This window comes from Mauremys mutica, chromosome 13, assembly GCF_020497125.1.
Source record: "Mauremys mutica isolate MM-2020 ecotype Southern chromosome 13, ASM2049712v1, whole genome shotgun sequence".
NCBI lineage: Eukaryota > Metazoa > Chordata > Testudines > Geoemydidae > Mauremys > Mauremys mutica.
This window is the reverse complement of record NC_059084.1, coordinates 33,341,543-33,363,577: the sequence shown is the minus strand read 5'-3', so window position 1 is coordinate 33,363,577 and position 22,035 is coordinate 33,341,543. Positions and strand designations below refer to the sequence as shown.

General features: G+C 58.8%; 1 long non-coding RNA gene and 1 pseudogene across 1 annotated transcript; both read left to right on the top strand.

Annotated features, from left to right (window-relative positions):
• Positions 1–94: 94 nt before the first annotated feature.
• On the top strand, positions 95–20,190 carry LOC123348305 (annotated as a pseudogene).
• On the top strand, positions 7,367–14,985 carry LOC123348271. The gene is made up of 4 exons (XR_006573193.1): positions 7,367–12,427; positions 12,831–12,951; positions 14,567–14,644; positions 14,847–14,985. It is a non-coding gene; the product is annotated as an uncharacterized LOC123348271 (long non-coding RNA).
• Positions 20,191–22,035: the final 1,845 nt, after the last annotated feature.

The window sequence follows — 22,035 nt, the reverse complement described above, 5'->3', positions numbered from 1 at the left end:
CCGGCTTTCTGGTGGGGCAGAGCAGCTGCACCCAGACACTGGGGCGGCTGGTGGGGGCGGGGAGGAGCCCCGGAGAGCAGGGAGCACGTGGGGTGCAGGGGGCAGATGCAGGGCAGAGCCCAAGGCCGGGTTTAACAGGATGTTTTAGCTCTGGGTCTGTGCAGGTCCCTGACACCCCCTCACTCGTCTGGAAAATCTGTCCCTGCTCGGCTGCTGTTGGGACACGTGATTCTTATTCAGATACCTGGGAACCGGGCGTCCAGCCCCAGCAGCTCGGGAACCCCCGGCCCTGCCTGGAGCGAGGACCTAGCGGCGTTGTAATGGGACAGGGAAGCAGCAAACGCTCCCCCCCTGCTCACGCAGCCCCCCACAGTGCTTTGCCTGGCTGCTCCCGTCTGGGCGCTGACGCCGACGGCCGTGTGGGCTCCGGCAGCCAAGTCTCCTGTGCAGGGCCAGCTCGATCGCGCTCAGCAGCAATTTGGCGGCAGGTCCTTCCCTCCGACAGGGAGTGAGAGCCCCGCCGCCGAATTGCCTCCGAATGGCTGGACGTGCCACCCCCCTCTTCATTGGCCACCCCAGGCACCTGCTTGCTAGGCTGGTGCCTGGAGCCGGCCCTGCTCCTGTGCTGACGCCCAACGGCTGCAGGGCCAGGCCCTGATGCTGCCAGCCCAGGGCATTGAACTGGGAAGGAACAATTCTAGAGAGAAAAGACGGGGAGATTTTCCAGGCCCAGATGGCAGCCGGGTGCCCAGCTCCCCCGGACAGTCTAGAGAGACAGGGGTTGTTATCTTGATGTGTAACAGCTATAAACCCAGGGGAGCTGGGGCCCAGCCCAGAACCCCACTTCTGAGCCCAGGAGCTGGGTGGGGGCAGGCAGAATCCAGGCTCTTTGTTTGTCGCCAGGCGGAAAGCTCCGTGAAGGTGAAGTTCAAGCTGAGGGAAGGTGCCTGTCCCTGTGAGGTAAGAAATATCCCATGGCTGGTGCCGGGATCCACACAGCACATGTTGCAGACCCCAGAGACTCCCCGTCCCTGTGACACTGAAAAGAAATGCAAACCCGTTCAGTCAGGAAACCCAGAGCATGGTCCCTGCGGCTGGCACAGGAGCTTGTGATTCAGATGGGTGCCCAACTCCCACTTCCGGCTCTGACGTCCAACGTTCGGGCTTTCAGGGCGTTCCCCAACCCTGCTCAGCAGCTGCCGAGCCCTGCGAGCTCCTGCTGCACCTGACTGTTCGCTGCCAGGGTCCCTACAGCCCTGCCCATGACCCCAGGCCCTGCACCTCCAGCGGGTGCCCAGGTTCTCGGCCCCAGGGGAGGCTCCAAGCTGCTGTCGCAAGGCCGGATCCAGTGGCTTGCTCTGAGCTCCAGCTGGCTCCTTATAGCTTTTACCCCAGGGCTTTGAGCAGTCGCCCCGGTTCAGCTCCCCACCCTGCTGGAGGGGAGACAGGCCAGGAGCATGGGCCTGTCACTGGGCTGCAGCACCTGAACCCAGAGCTCCAGGGGAGGCTCCAGCCGGAGCTGTTCTCTGGATCAGTAACTCACTAGCCGGGGGTCCTGTTCTGTGCCCCCCCCCCCCGCCCGGGGAGCTCTGCAGGCTCCAGAGTCACTTGCTTGCTCTCTGGCCCAACAGCTCCCCTTACCCGTTCCCAGGCAGGCAGAGGGGGATCGAGCCGGGTCTCCCACAGCCGGGGATGGGGGCGTAACATACAGCTCTACCCCCTCCTCCCGTGGCTTTCCTGGCATGGTGCCTAACTCCAGGGTGGCGTTCCAGCTGTGGTGCCTCAGCACAGAGGTGCCTAAATCCCAGAGGAGGCTGGGTTTAGCACAGTTCCCATTGGCCAGCTTTGACGGGGGATGTGGGACCCAGCCTTGTCTGGCAGCCGTCTCTGCTCTCCCCCAGAGTGGGGCACCGTCCCAGGCAGGGCCTCCCCCCAGCCCCCTGGCACACGCCCTCCCCAGTCCCTCTAACAAGGTGTATTGGCCCAACGCCAGCAAATGGAACCTTCAGAACCAGCCTTTAGCTCACCCCTGGGCTGTGGGTTTCAGGGCCACCTCCCGGGGGTCCCTGGTGCCCCTGCTTCTGGCAGCCTCCCAGGCCCAGCCAGCTCTGCTCCCTTCCAAGGTGCCGACCCCAGGGTGACCCCCAGGACCCACCCCCCTCCTCTGTGGCGTCCCTGCCCCTGTTGATTAGCTCATTTGGGCCCACGTGGGGCACTGGGCCTCCTCTGCTCATGGGCCCAGATCCAAGGAGCTCTCTGCTCTGTGCCCAACATTGGGGCATTTCCTCTCACCAGTCAGGCAGCCCCCCCGGGGCTCTGGGAGAGACAGGGCAAGAAGGAGGGTGCAACCACAACGGGGCCAGGACAGGGCCTGCCCCATGTCCCAGATTCACGGCTCTGTAGGCTCTAGGGCCAGGACGGTCCATCCCATCTGGCCTCCCACAGGACACAGGATTGTGCATCGAGTCCACGGCAGACTGGCACCCTGCATTGCTTTTGGGGGCCACACTGCACAGCCACATCACCACCTGCCGCTAGGGCACCTCCTCCTGGCCGCTCTGGGCATTGCTCCTTCAAGGTGCTGCGCCCTCCTCTGGGGGTCTCACTTCCCACCGTCCCGGCTCACTCCACAGCCCCTCTCCCCAGGAGCTGCAGCTGCCTCTGGGTGACTCAGCCCTCGGGCCAGGTCCTAGTGTCCTGCCCTTCCAGGGTATCAAAGGCTTTCGGTGCAAACTGTCCCTGGCAATCCTCTCCCCACTGCCTGGTCTGTGCCCCTGTGTGACAAAGTGGGAATGTTCTTTATGTGTCCTCTGAGTGCTGTGTGAGTGCCTCAGTTTCCCCAATGCATTTCTCGAGTGTCTAGTGATGTGTGATTGTTGCAGAGCCCTAAGGGGCCAGTGTGATCCTGCCTGCACAGCAAATGGCCAACACCCTGTGTCCTGGCAACTGGTGGCCTGGGCCCCTCCTCTGCAAAGTTGCCAACTGAAGGTGTTGGAGAACAAAGAGATCAGGTGACCTCCTGGCCCGGGAAAGAGACAAAGGAGGCCCTCCACTCAGCAGCCCAGGTCTGTGCTGTCCTGCACCTTGCTGCTTTCCCCTGCGCCTTTCCGGCTCCCCCTCTGGGTTTGCCAGCCCAGACTCCCTCCTCCCAGTGCGTAACCGCACACTCCGCTCCATAGCCCCAAACACGCCTCCCTTAGCCCCGGGAGGGACTGCAGACCCTGTCCCTGCAGCCCCTGTCTGCTCGCAGCTCCCAGGCTTTCCACAGGCCCCTGCTGCTCCCAGCCAGCTGAGCTGTGAGAGTGGGGAACTGCCCAGAGTGGGACTAACACGGCCAGAGTCTGCAGAGAGCCTGAGCCCATCGCTCTGAGAGGCGGGAGCTGCTTCCTGAGTCCCAGTGGGGTGGGGAGTCTCACCGGGGGGTGGGGGGAGGGAAGGGAGCAGGTGCCAACAATTCTGAAATGAAAAGTGTCCGAAATAGCAAATAAAATAAAAACCTCTTTTATCCCCAGGGTTTTGGTTCAATGTCTGTCTGACAAACGACAGCCCTGGGGCCATGAGGCCAGGGCAGCCTGATTTTTAGTATAGTCAGAGTTTGTGGGGGACGCTCCAGCTGCATTTGCTGCCCACCCAGGGCTGGGTTTAGGGGTCCCCTGGGGTGCACGAGGGGATGTGTGTGTCTGGCAGGTCAGACCCTCCTTGGGGAAGGCAGCGCGGCTGGGGCAGACAGCAGGCAGGCCTGCCAGTGAAATGGCCCCGGAGGGCAGCAAAGGGGCAGGCAGGAGACAGCCCCAGTTCAAGGGGGAGGGAGGGAGGGAGGGCAGTTTGCAGAGGCGCCCTAGCACATGGCCAGCTGTGTGGACGGAAGGGGTTGCAGACGGTCCCTCGCTCCCAGTATGGGGGACAGGGACTTTGCAGACAGTCCCTGACTTAGAGTAGCTGGGAGTGGGGAGTTTGCAGATACTTCTTCGCTGGGTGGGGCAGGGCTAGCAGGGGAAAGTTACTTTTGATTTTCCAGCCTCTGCATCCCTCCCTTGAGGTGAGGTCCACCATGGCCCCCCTAGTTCTGCCCCCCTGGGTCCAGGGTCCCTCAGTCCTCCCTGGGTCCTGCCCTCACCCCCAGGTCTGGGCTGGTCCCCCTGACTCAGGGCTTTGCCCCTGCAGAGTCTCCCCTCCCTGGGTGTGGGGGCCCTGCGTGCCAGGGCAGGGTTGGGGGGGTTGGAGGGAGGTGACCCCTAAACCTTTGTGGCTCTGCCCTGTCCAATCCCTGGTTCCCCGCCCCTTTCTGTTCCTTTTTGTACTTCTTCCTGCATGGATCTCCCGCTGCCCATCCCCATGGCACCTGGCCGGCTCTGTCCTGCTCCCCACGGGCTCTGGGGGCTGCTGGGGGCCTGTTCCCTGCTCAGACCTCACCCCCTGGCCAGTGACTCAGCCTCGGGCGCTCTGCCAGAAACAGCTGCAGCAGCGAGAGCTGCAGCCAGTGAATTGCTGTAGCTTTCACGCCAACTCCCTTTCTCCAGCCTGGGAACTAGGCATCAGGGTTAAATCCCAGGGACAACCAACCAGCTTCCCTTCCCCACCAGAGCCTTTCCCGGGGCCTCTGCCATTTCCTGGTCTGTGGCACTTACCCTGGAGCAGGCGAAGAGGCGCCTGGCCCCTGGCTGTGAATACCTGCTCTGTGGGGGATGCAGCAGCATCGCAGGCCCTGCTCTGGCACCGGCTCAGGACAAGGATGCGCTAGAGGGAAAGCAAATGTTTCTGGTGTGGGTAACTAGCAGTTGGCACAGCTCACCCGGGGCTGGGGTTGATCCTCCATGGCAGCCAGCGTTTGAAGCAGGATGGGGGTTGTGCCTCAGTTTCCCTAGGAGTTCATTCCGGGCCTTGCCAGGCATGCGGGTTACCTGAGTGAGCCCAATGTTCCCATCCAACCTCGGAGCTGGGAATTCTTCACCTGGCCAAGCAGCAGTGAGATGAATCACGGCCCCGAGAGTGGGGTCTGAAGCCGCTCTAGGTCATGCAGCTCTGGCATTCCTCACCCCTGGCACCCTCAGGTCCCTGCTCCTCCACAGAGACTCCCCGCTCATTCAGAGCCAGGTTCCTGCTGCTGGAGAACCCAGCCCACTGCCGGCCTTTCACCCCTGCCAGGCCCAGCCCGGCCGGCTCCGGGACAGGGAGCAGGAGCCCCCAGCTGTGGCCAGCACTGGACTTTGCAGCCTCAGGCAGGGGGGTTCATGGCAGCCATTCCAGCCCCCAGTGAAAATAAATAGCAGCGCCTGCCCCCCCTCCGCCCGGAACGGCCGCTCTGCAAACCTCCTCTGTTCTCTGCAGGGTGACAGCCCAGCTGGGTGAACCCCCCCGGTGACCCACCTAGGTTCCCCACAGCCTGGCACAGGGGGCCCCCAGGGGCTGGGGATAGAACCCAGGAGTCCTGGCTCTCTTACCCCTTCCCCTGACTAACCCCCACAGCGTGGCACTGGGAGCTGGACCCAGAATGGGGGAGTGGTGGGAGTTTGGATCGGAACCAGAGCAGGAAATTCAGCACATTGTTGGGTCAGAGCTGCCTCCGGATCCCACGAGCCTCAGCTCCCGCTCATGCCTGTCCAACCCCCCCCCCCCCCATCCATCTGTCCATCCTCACCCCCTGCTCTGACTCCCCCTCCTTCCATCCATCTGTCCTCACCCCCACGCCTGTCCGACACCCCCTTCTGTCCATCCTCAGCCCCCCCCATGCTCTGTCCAACCCCACACACCTTCCTTCCTTCTCTCCGTCCATGCTCACTGCCCACAGACTGTTCTTCCCACACACCCTTCTTCCTTCCGTCTGTCTGTCCATCCAGCCCCATACACTCCCTTGGGCAGGGGGGGGGGTGTCCACCCTGCACTGGGCAAGCAGGGGTTAACCACAGAGGCCCCGCCCCCACCTTGGGGTAGGAAGCAATCCAGGGACTAGACTGGGAGCCAAGACCTGAATCCTGACCCCGGAGATTGCCAGCTCCATGAGGCAAGGACCCGGTGGAGCAGGGTGGGCCCAGGTTCTCCTGCCTGTGCTGGCATGTGGTCACTGCTGCCAGAGACCCTGAGTGTGTTTGTCTGGCCCAGCTGAGAGCCCTGAGGATGGGGTGTATCCACCACCACACTCTCCTACATTTCTCCATCCATCCCCCGGCTCCCAGCTGTACCCCGGCATGTTCCTCCCTGCCGGGGCTGGCACCATGTGCAGGGAGTGGGGGCCTGAGAGAAGCCGTCCCTCTGATCTCTGAGCGAGGCTCCTGAGAGCCTGTGGGACTCCCTGCCACAGGACATGGCTAAGCAGGGGCTGGGGTCTCAGAACTGTCGCTGGTGGGGGGGGGCACCCTGTGCCTGTCAGTTTCCATGGGAACCCTGTATCTCACCCACCCTTTCTCCGCACAGATCCCCGACCCCGGAGTCAAGATGACGAGCTGCGGCCTCCTGACCGGCTCCAAGAAGCCGGGTGAGTCAGGGCTGTGGGGATGGTGCTGGAAGGGAGAGGGCGGCCCCATGGGGGTCTTTGGGGGGGTCCGTGGCTGACGTAGCCCTTCCCCCGGCACCCATGGAGATCACAGGGCCTGTGGCTGACACCCCCCCCCAGTGCCCATTGGCTGATGACCCTGTTCCCCCCAGTGCCCCTGCACAGCGGCTCGGTGACGGTGCTGATCCGAGGCTTCATGGCGGACGTGGGCTGTGAGCTGCTCTACAGGAATGAGGAGCCGGGGCCCGTGGAGGCCGTGTTCGTGTTCCCCGTGGACGCCGAGGTGGCCATCTACGCCTTCCAGGGGGCGCCTGCATCCAGGCCCAGCTCCGAGAGAAGAAACAGGTACCAGGGGGCAAGGGTCCCATGGGAGAGAGACGGTACCAGGGGTCAGGGCTGGGGGGATCTCGGGGTGACCTGTCTCTCCCAGCAGGTGCAGGAGCTGTACAGAGACGTGCTGGCCGTGGGGGCAGGGGTGGGATGTTGAGGGTCTGGGGGGATCTCAGGGTGACCCTGTCTCTCCATCAGGCATGGGAGCTGTACGGGGACACACTGGCCAGAAGGCTGTCGGGGGCAGGGGGATCTCGGGGTGACCCTGTCTCTCCAGCAGGCGCAGGGGCTGTACGGGGATGCGCTGGCCGGGGGGCAGAGATCCTTCTTGCTGCAGCAGGAGGGGGCCGGGGGCGACGTTTTCAGCTGCTCCCTGGGGAACTTGCCCCCGGAGAGGAGGCGGCGCTGACCCTGCATTATGTCTGCAAGCTGCTGCTGGAACCCGACGAGGCCACCCGCTACATGCTGCACCCCCGCTACACATCCCACAGTGAGCCCCAGAGATCCCCCTGTGCCCCCCATGCACCCTACAGTTAGACCCATGGCCACTTCACAGATCCTGCTGCACCCCCAGGGTACAATCTGACTTGCTGAATCGCTGTTCCCCTCCTTAATCCTCCAGCCCAGGGAGTCTTTTACACGGCTTTGCTGTGTGAACGCCAGGCCCCTCCAGGCTCTGCTCACACACAGCCACACACAGCCGAGTTGCATGAAGCTCTCCCTGCCACGCCGGAACCACTCACAGGGCAACATCTGCAAATTCTCCAGCCCCAGCGTCACACCCCAGAGACTGTGCAGCTCGAGTTCAGTGATGAGTTTGTCAGGCCATCTGAGGGTAACGATCCTGCACCAGCCCTGCTGGACTCAGACACATTCCCCAAACCCTCCAGTCCAACCCGCTGGTTTAGTAGCTAGAGAAGGAAGGGTTGTATGGGGCTCGGAGGTCAGAACTGGTTATATCACAAATAAAAGGTAAACGCGCACTCTGCATCCCTGACTGTTACCAGGCTAAGGAAGGCTTGGAGCAGGCAGCTTTTCTCGCCCTACGGGTGCTGCAGGCAGTTCCCAGTTCTGAGTGCACAGGCTGGACGTCCTTCCCAGTCTGGGGCCAATCTTCCCAGTTCAGTCTGTCAAGCTTTCAGGAAAGAAGGAGCAGGGATGGGAGGAGAGGTGCCCAGGGCCCAGTTTCCCCCCTTTTTATATCCTGACGCGTCTTACTGGAAAAGTCCTGGCTGGGTGATGTGGCTGGGCAGCTCCAGGGCACACCTGACCGAGCAATTGTCCTTCAGGTGAACTGTAAATCTCTCGTTTACAGCTCCCCACTGGCGAACGGCCAGGGATGGTTGCATAGCACCTGGCTGGGTGTTGGTCATCCAGCCGCCGAGGTGCTTGTCTGTGGACATTTCTCAGATTTACAACATGGTGCAGCTACAAACATAGAACAGACTCTCATAATGCCGTATACACACCTCTTACCAGGACGGTAATATTCAGCAGACCATGATTTTTCAAATGATACCTCACAAGGCAGACTTTGCTCCAGATTTACTGTCATCTTGTAAAAGTGGTGACCGTTCTTGTGTAGACAGTCACGGCTTCCCTCTTAAAAAACCTGTCGGCGTGTCAGTCACCCCAAGGCAGGGTGCGTTAAGGCCCGGTTGAGTTTTGACAGCATAATTCTGATCTTACACTACTTTGCACAGGCCTATGTGGTTATCTCATTTAACACTTTGGGGACCAGTCTCGCAATCTCAGGAGTTAGCGCATGTCTTTCCTGGCGTGTTGGAAAACACCGTTTTCTGTTCTTGCAGCACTGATATCACTTCTGCCACTTCAATTGGTGTTACCCCAGGTGGATATTACTTACATTCTGGAAAGTATTACCTTGGCATTTAGCCATCCAATCAATGAGGTGGTGTGCCTCAGTTTCCCTTTCTACACAGCAGATCATGTTTGCCATGGCTCCTCCACCGTGATGGGTTTTAAGTCTGCTTGCATGCATTATCTGTGAACAGCATTACCCTGAGGCTTCTTGAAATAATCTGTGTCCTTGTTCACCACGTCCATCATTTCCAAGCATTGTGCCTATTGTAGCTTTTAACGGGGTTAAACATTAACACCAAGTTTCTCCTTGTAAAAGGGTGTTTGAACTTATCGCGCCTTTTTGTATGTAGTCTGTCCCTGAGGTGGGTTTGGGTCATACCCATTGTGTCATTTAACTCTTTAACCAAACCTTTGCCTTTGGCTCTTTCTTCACCTTAGGGTTCCCTTCGGTATCCGTGAATAATCCAGCCCTGTCTCTGGGGCTGGGGTGTCTCAGGGGCTGGTGAAGCAGCGATGCAGGGGCTCCCCCACATGGGCAGGCCCCCTCTGGAGCTGTGTCCCAACACCATGGCGATGCATCTGTAAGAAGCCCACCCTCCGCCTTGGGGTTACCGTGTTCCCCTCGCCTTCAGGGCTGACCTTCCCGAGCCCCCTTTTCTGTAACTAGCAGTATTCTCTCAGCTGCTTCCTTGGTGCTGTCCATCGGGAGGGAAACCGCCCCCGCCCCATCAGCCAGGCTGTTGCGTCTTCACTGACCCCTTTTCCCCAAGCCGAGTTTACATCCTGTCTTCAAGAGAGACCATCACTTTCCAGAAGTATGTCCAGACTGGTCGCCAGGAGAATACAACCGGACATCTACTCGAGGGTCTGGAGTGGGAGCCTGTCTGTCACCACCACCACCCCATGTCCCCAAGGAGCTGGCTGTGAGACCGCTTTCCTCAGCTGCACGGTCCACCCTCTGACTCTGCTGCTGGAGTGGACAGGAGCTGAGTCTGTATTTTCCCCCCCAAGCAACCAGCGTGAGGACAGTCACGTGCTAACAATGCTACTTCCCCACGAGGCTGCCCAGGCACAGCCGGCAGCTTACAGGGGCTGCCCATTTTCTACAAAAATCCGCTCTCCATGTTCCTTTCCTGGGATCCTCTCTAAGGTCCCTTCCCTGGTGCCCTCTAGAGCGAGATTTATGGTTTGCTAAGCTGCAGAACTCTGCCAGTCACCACCTGGAAGAGTGTCCTCTGTTATGGACGCTCCCTCCCGCTCCCTGGGATCAGAGGGCGTGTAGCCTTCTGCTGTGGTACAGAAGCTGGTCTCAACCCCTCCCATGTCTGGAATCACGCTGCTCTCCCCCTGCTGCAGAGCAGAGAGCCTGCTGGCAGCAATCTCTGGGGCTTCCCCATTTCCCTCTGGGATTCCAGCACAGGATTCCTTCCTGCGGCGGCAGCTTGCCACACTAACAACCTCAGCTGTGCAGAAAACATCATTCCCCACAAGCATGTCGACAGGGATATCGTCCACTGTTCCCACCTTCAATTCACTTTCTGAGCCATCAGATTCTGTGTGCACCTTGGCTAAAGGCCCAGGAGTCTTGGCTCCGTCCTCCTACTGATAAAAGCTCTGCCATTTGACCTGGCAACATGTCACCTTTTTGCATGACTCTGTTGATCCACAGTAATCTGTGCACTGTATCTTCCCATCCCAGGTGTTCCCTGTTACTAATTCGGAGTCTTAATACATCACCTGTCTAGTTCTGCAGAGGCAAATCCCACAAAACCACTGTGGTACGCTCCAGCCGCCTCCGAGGTTTCTGTGCTGAGCACAGCGGTACTAACATGGGCTTGCTGTCCCTCCGCGCAGAGCAATGGTTTCTCAGGTGGTCAGTGGAATTACAGTGGCAGGTGCTCCTCTGTTTTTACAGGAGGTTTGGGGTGGAGATAAGATGAATGGTTTCGGGGGAGGTGCGTGCCCAGCCTCCCAGTCACCCTCCTTTTTTCCAGAGAGAGAACGGGATCCCCCCTTCGCCCCAGGTTTAAACCCCAGGTTCTAGGACTTGTTAGACATCTGAACTTGCTCAAAGATGTCATCCAAAGTGGCCAGTTCTGTCACCGACTCCTCCCACAGACACTGTTTCGCATCATTATCCCAGAGACTCCGGAAACATGGTTGGCCAATCAGATCTAGCAATTGTCCAAAATCTGCACCACCTTCACCCATTTCCTTCTCAGGTCATTCACCCTGTAAACATACTCCCCATGACTCGCACCAGCATTCCTTTGATGGCCTCTACATTTTGTCCTACACACCTCAGGAGTCAATTGAAACTCTTTCCAAACAGTGTCCACGAACAGACTGTGCCAAAGCATCCAGAAATGGCCTTGCATTGGGTACAGCCTGAGCTTTACCAGTGTGAGGATTCACTTGCCCACTACAATCCCATGGGCATTGCCCAGCTTTTCAGCAGAGGTGAAATATTCCCCCATACAGTCAGTTTCTATATATACAGGCCCACAGCTGGTCCCCTTGGAGTTAAAGGGAGCGGCTGGTGACGCTGGGATTTCCCTTTGTTTCCAGCAGGTGTTTTCGCTCTTTCTCCTCGGCCTCTTTGCCTCTCAGCTCCAACACTTGCTGATGTGCTGCTGTTTCCGTAGCCGCAGTTACTTCTTTCTCCTTCGACACGGGCCGGTGAGCCTCGACCTTCAGTTCCAAGGTTCGCTGGGATTCTTTCTTCTTTCCTGCTACCCGCAGTTTGCACAGCACTAACCTGGCAACTGCATCAGGCTCACGCATTTTTCTACCTTTCTGTGTCTATTTCCCTTTCCCGAAATAAGCGAAGAGAAAATAACAAAACTGGAACCTGGTTTTCACACTTGAGCCCACTTAAAATCATCACACACGTGCTCAAAGTGCAAACGTCACTCAGCAACAAGCTGTGCATATAACCCTGCTCTCACTGTGCCACTGTGACATCCCTGGCTTGCTTAATCGCTGTTCCCCCTTAATCCTCCAGCCCAGGGAGTCTTTTACACGGCTTTGCTGTGTGAACACCAGGCCCCTCCAGGCTCTGCTCACACACAGCCACACACAGCTGAGGTGCATGAAGCTCTCCCTGCCACGCCAGAACCACTCACAGGGCAACATCTGCAAATTCTCCAGCCCCAGCGTCGCACCCCAGAGACTGTGCAGCTCGAGTTCATTGATGAGTTCGTCAGGCCATCCGAGGGTAATGATCCTGCACCAGCCCTGCTGGGCTCAGCCACATTCCCCAAACCCTCCAGTCCAACCCGCTGGTTTAGATCAAACACTAAAGCGAGTTCAGTAGCTAGAGAAGGAAGGGTTGTAAGTGATCCCAAGTTATGGGGCACGAAGGTCGGAACTGGTTACATCACGGATAAAAGGTAAACGCGCATTCTGCATCCTGACTGTTACCAGGCTAAGGAAGGTTTGAAGCAGGCAGCTTTTCTCGCCCTACAGCAGCGGTTCTCAAACGTTTGTCCTGGTGACCCCTTTCACACAGCAAGCCTCTGGGTGCGACCCCCCCCCGCATAAATTAAAAACACTTTTTATATATTTAACACCATTATAAATGCTGGAGGCAAAGCAGGGTTTGGGGTGGAGGCTGACAGCTCGCAACCTCCTATGTAATAACCTCGCGACCCCCTGGGGGAGCTGCCCTACACCCTGAGGCTGAGCGCCACACTGCAGTCACCCCACGGCATCGATCGCGTGCTCTCCAACTGCTCCCTCACGCCCCTGAGCTACACGGCCGGGAACCGGACCAGCGCCCAGGTAAGGGATCGCCCAGACAACTGGATCCTGGCCATCCCCGCTGGGAGGGGCGGGGGGGCAGCTCTGAGTGCAGGAGTGATGGGGGGCTCTGGCCTGAGGGGTGGGGGACAGGGTTGTGGGGGATTTGGGGCAAGGCTCGGGGGGGCAAGTCCCAGGGGACCATCTGGGCCTGGGTCCTGTGGGGGCCTACAGAGGGGTGGGAGCTCTGGGGTGAGCCAGGGTGGGTCCCAGAAGTCCCGGGATGGGGGGAGGGACGAGTGACACAAACAGATCCCGGGAATCTCTGAGTTCTCTGGGGAAAATCTCGAGGGCCTGAGACCAGCCCATGGGGGTGAAATCCCGGGCGTTTGATGTGCCCTTGTTCCCTTCACTATCTGGGATTTTCCCTCTCCTTGATTTTCAGTGGAATAAAACGGGGGGGGGGGATTTCACCCTCAAACTGGACGTGGAGCTGCTGGTGTATTACACGGAGCCGCACTAACCCAGCACGGTGCTGGAGGCCGGGCTGCCTGAATCAGAGCCAGGTGAGCGAAGGGTGTCCCGCACCCTGCTTCCCTTGGGTGGGGAGGGCTGTGGGATGGGGATTAGGGGTGGGCATTGAAGGAGCTGGGGATAGTGTGTGTGAAGGGAACTGGGGACAGGATCAGGGGGTGGGCTCTGCGGTGTGGGGGTCCAGAGCACTGGGGTTAGGAGGGTGGGGTGCCTGGGAGGAGCCAGGCAGTGGGATGCCCTGCAGATCTGGGGGGCACGGGGAAGAACATGGGATGGAAGGGCAGGCACTGTGGGGCTGGAGATTGGGGGGGTGGGGTGTGACGGTGCTGCCCGTGGGAGCCAGCTGAGGTCACTCAATCAGGGTGAACTGCAAACAGAACGGGGCAGACAAATCAATACTTAGATTTACCAACCTGCACAAAACAGCTTCTCTAATACCTCACTGGTCACTTAGAAGTCCAAACCACACAGTTCCCTTAAAGTACCCAGCCTCAGGCCTCCGTCCAGACACACCTGTCAGATATATGATGATGATTCCTAAAAGTCTGATCTCATCATATAAAAGAAAAGGTTCTTCCAATCCCAAAGGATCAGCCACATACCCAGGTCCAATTATAACTTAGATCTTACCCAAAATACATGCTATAGCCAGTTCTTATTAACTAAGCTAAAATTTATTAAAAAAGAAAAGAGAGAGAGTGTTGGTTAAAAGATCAATATACAGACAGATTTGAATTCAATTCTTGAGGTTCAGATACGTAGCAGAGGTGAGCTTGTAGTTGCCAAAAGTCCTTTTGGAAATAGTCCATAGGTTATAGTCCAATTTCCATATTCAGGGTGGCTCCAGTTATTGACTGGGGATCTCAATCCTTGTGGCTTAAGGTTTCCCCCTCTTGAAACCCAAAGCAGATCTGAGATGAAGAAGGATCGTGTCCCAGGGTTCTTATACATTTCCAGCAGCCTTTCGGCCTGAGAAAACAATAGGCTTAACTCCTTCTCCCAAATATCCTGGCACTTAGCACAGAATAATTTATCCATTAAACAGTTCAAATACAGGTTACCACAACCTTCAAAGAGACACATAGACAATAATACTATTTCACTCAAGTGTCATCATAAATGTTAATATTCCTTTTTTTGATCTTTGAATTAAAACTATAGCAATAGACAAGACTTGTTTGCTTACATCACAAGACCTGAGCAAACATCTCCCCTTCTACCTCTAACAATGCAGACTTGCATTTCAAAGCTTTATTCATTTACATATCTTGCTAACCAGTTCTTAAGGTTCACCCATAATTAACTCTTTCTGGCCCTGTTACCTTTCAATGAGATATTATACTCATAACGTCACATGGGGGATCTAGGGGAAAGAGCTGTGGCAGAAATGTATTTTCTGCAGGAAAAAAATTCTGCGGGACACGAGTTCTATGCATGCGCAGTGGGGCACAATTCCATCTGGAGTAAGCCTGGCAGGAGGCCGTGCTAGATGGGCTGGTGGGGCAGAGCCGGGGGGAGCAGCCCAGGCCATCTGGGCCAGTGGGGCAGATCCGGTGTGGGGGAGCAGCCCAGGCTGGCTGGGCCCATGGGGCAGAGCAGGGCGGGGAGGGAGGAGACGTGACTCCAGCCATCTCTGTCCGTCCCCAGGAGACCCTGGTCCAGCTGTTGAAGAGTTTGCCCCTGGCTGTTATTTCAGCATCTACGGCTTTGGGTCTCCTTCTACCCGTGAGTCAAAGGGGCAGGGCAGGGAGGGGGCTGGTTGGGTTAGGAGGCAGGGCTGGTTGGGGTCAGGGCGTGTGGGCTGGGGGCAGGGCTGGCTGGGATTGTGGTGTCCCTGGGCTGGGGGCAGGGCTGGCAGGCAGTGGGGGTAGCTGGGGTCAGGGTGTCCCTGGCTCCAGCTGTCCTGACCCCTTGGTGCCCCCCGCAGGCAGAGCGTGGCATACACCCAACAGACCATGGCTGAGTCCCTGCAGCGCGTCCAGCAGCTCCAGGCTGACCTGGGGGGCACCGAGATCTTGGCACCGCTACAAGCCATTTACCGCAGCCCCTGCCGGGACGGGCACCCGCGCCAGGTACCGGGGGCATCAGCAGGGCGTCCCGTGGGCTCGGAGAGGGGCTGGGGGAGCCAAGGGAGGTTGGGGGAGGGGCCTCTCAGAAGGAAATGGGGCCGGGGAGGATAAACTCAGAGACTTTCAGGCCAGAAAGAACCATCCTGATCATCTCATCTGGCCCCAGCCCCTCGCCCTCCCATGACAGCCCCTGCCCCCCCCCAGTCAGCCCCAACCCCTCACCCCCCTGTGACAGCTCCAGCCCCTGGGGCTGAGTCACTGACGCCCCCAAACGCTGAGTTACAGACGTCAGGTCCCAGAGCCCCCCTAGTTACTCCAGTTCAAACCAGCAAGTGCCCCGGCTGCCGAGGGGGATGAACCCCCCCTCCCCCGAGTCTCTGCCAATCTGACGCTGAGGGAAATCTCTTCCCCACCCCACACAAGGGGGTCAGTGAGCCCCGAGCATGGGGGTGACCCCCCCCAGCCAGCCCCTGGGAAGGATTCTCTGCCCCTCGACTCTCTTGAGGAGGCTGTTCCTGAACTTCCTAGGGGAGAGATTCTCAGAGGGGCAGGGGGCAATGAGGGGCTCTTGGAGAGGAGCTGGGAGGCAGTTGATGGGGGCTTTTGGGGGGGCTCAGAGTAGGACTGGGGCCAACCAGGGGCTGGTGTCCCTGAGGGTGTGAGCAGGGTGGTGGCAGGCAGGAGCTGGGGGGGTACCTCTGTGTAGAGCGGGGAGGCAGCGCTGGGTGCTGTGCTCAGCTCTCGGGGGGCGTCCTGCAGCCGAGGGGCAGGGCGGGAATGTGGGGGTGTCAGGAGGGTCCCAGAAAGGTGTCCACAGCTGTCAGGCAGGTTAGTGTCTCCAAGGGCTGGTGAAAAGGTGACAGGTGAGGGTTGGGGGTCACAGTTAGAGACAGGGAGAAGTTATGGGTCCCCGTCTGTCAGCCCCCGCAGGAGAGATGTCTGGGAGGGGAGGAAGGGGGCTGGGGGGTTTTATGGGGCTGGGGGTCTCTGAGAGTGGGGTCAGTGGGGCAGGCTCTCTGGGGGCTGCCCCCATTCCCAGGGGGAGGGGGTGTCTCCAGGGAGATTTGGGGTCCCCGGCTCTGACAGCGTCTCTCCCCCACCAGCTCTTTGTGTTCACAGACGGGGAGGTGGGGAACACCCAGGACGTCATTGCCGAGGTGCAGCGTCACCGGGGGGCCCACAGGTAATGGGGGCACCTGCCCCCCCAGCTCCCCCCAACCCTGCCCCCCCAGCCCTGACCCCCAACCCTGATCTCCAGCCTCTCTGCAATGGGGACCCCTGCCCCATCATCTCCCCAGCTCTGCTTTCCTGCCCTGCCACCCCATTTCCCTCAGCCCTACTGGCCCCCCTCCAACTGCGCTGCTCCCACCCCAGCATTGGCTGAGCCCCCCAGCTCTGCCCCTCTCCCTCCTGTCTCTGCCCCCCTGCAGGTGCTTCTCCTTCGGCATCGGGGAAGGGGCCTCCACGGCTCTGGTCAAAGGCATCGCCCGGGTAGCAGGGGGCAGCGCCGAGTTCATCACAGGCCAGGACCGCATGCAGCCCAAGGTGAGAACCCAGGAGGCCGGGCTCCCCCGGCTCTAATCCACCAGACCCCACTTCCCTTCCAGAGCTGGGAGAACCCAGGAGTCCTGACTCCCAGCCCCCCGCTCTACCCACCAGTCCCAACTGCCCTTCCAGACTGGGGATAGGACCCTGGTGTCCTGGCCCCACCCTGTGTGTGCTGGTCTCTCCCCCAGGCGCTGCAGTCTCTGAAGTGGGCTCTGCAGCCGGCCGTGACTGGGATCTCGCTGAGCTGGGATCTGCCCCCCGGGATGGAGGCGGCGCTGCTGGGCCGGGGCCCTGAGGTGATCTTCCCTGGGCAGCGGTGCCTCATCTACGCCCAGCTCCGCGGGCAGCCCCAGGTGAGAGAGCGAGGCCCCCGCCTCTAGGATGCCCCCAGGGCTTGGGATCATTGACTGAGCCAGGGACCCTCCACTCCCTCCTGGGCAATAACTCTAACCCTAACAATGGCCATTGAGCTGGGGCCTCTGTGCTACCCAACCCCATTGATCTCACATGGGGGTGTTAACTCTGGCCCCAATGATGGTCATTCGGCTGACTAGGAAACCCAACAACTGGTGCTAATCAGGTGTATTTACCCCCTTCGTTCTGTAACCTGGGTCTGGGGGTCCTCGGGCATTTTCTCCCCCCTCACACTGCCCTTCTGACCCCCTTCCTCTGCCCGCAGCCCCCAGACACTGCCGTGGGGGCGTCACCCTGCAGTACCGCATCCAGGACCAGACCTACAAGGAGACGCTGCAGTTCCCCCTGCAGCCACAGGATGGAGACAGGTGACAGCAATGCTCCCCAGGCAGCTGGCTCCTGCACCCCGCCCCACCCCCACCCCCAAGAGGACAGAGATAGGAGGGGACCTGCCACAGGCCATAGAGGCAAGTAGGAGTTCTGGCTCCCCCTTGCTGTGACCACTAGACCCCACTCCCCTCCTATAGCCAGAGATAGAACCCAGGAGTCCTGGCTCCCAACCCCCCCCCACCACACACTATCCCACTAGCCCCTGCTCCCCACTGTGCGGCTGGAACCCAGGCATCCGGGGCTCACCCCATGACTCTCTGTCCCCGGCACAGGCTGCCCGTTCACCGGCTGGCAGCCAAGTCGCTGCTGCTGGAGCTGGAGGGGCCCGTGGACACCGGGTCGGAGGGGGACCGGCGCCGGGCGCTGGAGACCAGCCTGAGCTCGGGGGTTGTCTGCTCCCTCACGGCCTACGTGGGGGTGGACACGGAGCGGGGGCAGCCAGTGCAGGGGCCGCTGGTGAGACGGGACATCCCGCTGGCAGGTAACACTGGAAGCGGGATTGGGGATCCTGACACCAGGTGCAGCGGGTGGAGAAGACTCAGGTGGGTGGGGGAACCTGGCACCAGGGAGGACAGGAATTCTAGCACAGGGGGATCCCAGTGTGAGAGGGGGACCTAGAAGTGGGGTGAGGGGGTATCATGGTTATGGGCTAATGTCCCTTTGCCCCTCTATCTGCCCCAGCTCCCATGGGGTTGTGCTGCCCCCACCACCAGGGTCCTGCCCTCATCCTTGGGGTGCGGCACCCATCCCTGCATCCCCTGGGGCTGGAGGGAGGGGCCCGGCTGGGGGGAAGCTGTGAGGGAGGGGCTGGATCTGGGGAGTCACAGCCTGGGTGGGGGAGAGGCTGGAGCTGGGGGGATCCTGGCTCAGAGGGAGCTGGGGGGAGAGGAGGATGGGGCTGGGTGTGGGGAGGGGGTCCAAGCTGGAGGGCAGGGAAGAGGGGCCCCACTGGTGCGTTGGCTCTGGGTGCTGGGGGGAGGGGTTCTTCCCTCCCTGAGCTTGCCTCTGTCTGTCTCCGTGTCCGTCTGTCCGTCTGTCCGCCCCCCCAGGCTTCAAGGCTGTGGCCAGCATGCAGCACGTCCAGTGTCTCTCCCTGGTGTCATGTGGATCCCGCCGGCCCATGGCCAGATGCGCTCCCCGTGTATTCGGCTGCCCAATGCAAGCGCCCCCCCTCGCGGCCAGGGACCACACCAAGGACCAGCTCGCGATGAAGCTGTTCCAGGTGGAACATATGGGACTCGCCCCCATGAGCGCCCCCCCCAAGTGCTCCCCAAGCCCAGAACCATCCGCCTCCCGCCCCACACCCAGAGCTGCCAAGGGAGCCCACAGTGAAAGGGCAACCGCAGAGAGTCCTGGGGACACGCCTCGCCGGATGCCGCGGCCCGCCAGGTGAGGGGGCAGGGGCTGGGAGTCAGGGCGCTAGGCGGGGGCCGAACGCCAGGATGACGCTTCCTCGGAGCCGAGACAGACGTGCCCTGATGGTCCCGGAGCCAGGCAAGTGTTTAACAGCCACATCCCTACCGAAGGAACTTCCTGGGCAAAACACCGGTGTGAGGCTGGGGGAGGGGGAATCCGCAGCTGGGATTTTTAAGCGTTGTGACGCAAATGATCTTGCAACACAATGAAAAAAAAAATAAGGAAACTCCCAGGCAATAAACTCTGTGAAGCTGGAATCTGGGGTGTGAGTTTGTATCTATGAGCTAAAGTTTGTGGGGGGCAAACTGGGCGGGCAGGAGGGAAATCAACCTGGACAGGTTCTGTACCCATAAGCAGTGGTGAGCTGGAGCAGGTTCCCACAGGTTCCCTAGAACCGGTTGCTAAAATTAGATCTCCATGGAGAACCGGTTGTTAATGGGCCAGGAGGTGGGCAAAGAACTCCAGTCCATGGGCCGGACCATCCTGTTGCTCCCAGGATTCCCAGCTGGGGAGGCTGAGGCTCCCCCAGCCCTTCCCCCGCTTCCCCCCAGCTGCAGCATGGCCAGCCACCGGCACCAGCTGGGCAGCTCAGCTGAGCTCCTGAGCTCCGGAATTGCTTGAGCTGCCAGCAAGGTAAGGGGGGAGGGGGCTGCAAGCTCTAGGGCTGCTGGGGGGGCAACTGGGGCAATTTGCCCCAGGCCCTGCAGGGGCCTCCAGCCCCACAAGTATGTCTCCGCCTGCCCCGGCCCCTCCTCCGCTCCCCCGCCTTAAATCAGAACTTTTTATAGGGAACCGGTTGTTAAAATTTTGGCAGCTCATCACTGCCCATAACCCTGTGCAAGAGCCATCTCCCCACGTCTCTCCCTAGAGCGGGCTCCGGAGGAGTCTCCCCTGCTGAGGCTGGTGTCTCTGCAGAATGCTGACGGCTCGTGGGACCTGGACCCCCGGCTGGCCGCTGCGCTGGGGGTGAGTGATGTTAGGCCTGAATAAAGATATAGCAGACAAAACAGGTATGCCAACCTGACTGAAGTCAGGCTAACAGAGGTTTCTGGGTAATCCCAGAGTGGAAAATACTGAGAAGCAGCATTGTCTCACAAAGCCCTGAAAAAAAAGCGAGATAAGCCAGGGGTTGCATTCCTGGCATAGTACCAGCTGTGCTGTGTTAGGAATAGTGTCTGAAGAACTGATAAGGACCCTAACTTCCCACAGTTCAGATTCTAACTCCCTGGTTGAGTTATCGGCTTGTTTAAAACTCCCCTGCATTCCTAACTTTTGGTGCTTGTTAAAATATTATTAATAATCTAATGCTGTAAACATAAAAACTAGACGTGTGTATATTAAAAGTGTCTAGTTTCCAGTTGTTAGACAAAGGGGGGTGGGTTGCTCAAGTGAATGATGTATGACGTAATAAAACTGTCTATATAGGCTAATACTAAGCTGTAAAGGGGGGCTGGTTCTCGCTGGAGACGAGCTGCTCTCTATTGATGCGTGCACTTGTCAATAAAGAGCTTTTGATCGGACCTTGATGGTGTTGCCTGTCTCTCGGCGGTCAGACAACGAGCTTCGCTGTCGGGGTTAGAGTCCCTGACAGTGACACCGACGCCAGGGGGAGGATGCCCAGTAAGGTGAGTGCAGGGGGCGGAGGAGAGGGGAGAGATGGGGGGGCAGGTGCCATGAGTTGGGCCTGTTCTCTGCTCCCAGATGAGACTGGGCGTGACCCAGGCTGGGGGCGGGTCTGAGGGCGACTGGATCACATGACCCCTGAATCTGGAGCCCAGTGGGGGAGACGGGCCCACAGCGGGGAGCTAGAACCCCCTTGCAGGGAATCGGAGCATTGGATCGAGGGGGCCCAGGGCTGAGGGGGGCAGACATGGGGGGGCCCAGGCTGGGCCCCCTCTGAGGCTGTCTCCCTACCCCCGGGCATGGCCTGGGCATCTGGGTAGGGGGTCCACGGTGCTAGGGCAGGGGGGCTGGGAACCATCTGATTCTGGGGAGGGGGCGGGAGCGCTGGATTGGGGGGAACTCAGGGTGAGGGCATGGGGGCAGTGCGGGGGGAGCAGGGTGTTGTGTATTTGGTTGTCATGGGTTTTGTTACTATGGCAACTGAGTTAGACTATTAAGGGATAGCTCAGCCGGTTTCAACCGGCTGAGTGAGCTCTCTGTATATCTGTAAATAAAATGGAGGTTTTGGTTAGCTGCCTGCTCTCTGGCCTCAAGTGATTGCTTCCTACACCGGCTGCCCCAAGGATACAACACTGGCGACGAGGGTGAGATTCCGGTGCTGCTCCAGTAACAGAAGGAAGTAGAAGTTAAGGTAAAGAACAAACAAACAAAAAAAGCTGCTTGTTTGCACTGACTGTGAAAGTGAAACTAAAAATCATGGCTACTCTGACCAGGCCCCTGGAGCCTTTTGATGAGAATACAGAGCAGTGGCATGTGTATACTGAGCGTTTTGAGCTTTTTGGTATTGCAAATGACATTACAGAAGCGAAGAAGGTGCCAATATTCTTAACTGTTGTAGGGGCGAAAACCTACTCCCTGCTACGCAGCTTACTACATCCTGTAAAGCCTAAGTCTAAATCTTACAGTGACATTGTGGAAATCCTGGGGTCCCATTTCTCCCCAAAACCACTGGTAATTGCTGAAAGATATAGGTTCCACAAAAGAGACCAAAAGGAAGATGAAACAGTTGTACAATTTGTAGCCATTTTAAAAAAGCTAGCAGAACACTGTGAATTTAAAGAGATGTTAAATGATGCCCTGCGTGACAGGTTAGTGTGTGGCCTCTGCAGTGAAGCTATACGGAAGCGCCTACTGACAGAGGCTCAGCTTACATTACAGAAGGCTGTTGATATTGCTGTCTCCATGGAACTGGCTACAAGGGAGGCATAATACATCGGTGTATCCCCTAGGGTGCAAAAAGTGTCACAAGAACTGACCCACAAAACGGTGCAGAGTCAAGAATGTTACCGCTGTGGTAAGCCGGGTCACCAGGCATCAGAATGCTGGTGTAAGGACCTGGTGTGTCGACACTGTGGCAAAAAGGGACACATTGAGTATGCCTGTAAACAAAAGAAAAAGAGGCCTGTGGTCTGGCCGACAAAAAGAGGAACCTTGCATACCCTAGAGCAGACCCAGGATGATCAAGGTGACACCTCCTCACAAGAGGAAGTGCCACTGCATGTTTTGTCTTTGGCAGCGGGCTCACATGAATACTGGGTAACCCCCTTATTGGAGGGCAAACCTATACGCATGGAACTAGACACCGGTGCAGCTGTC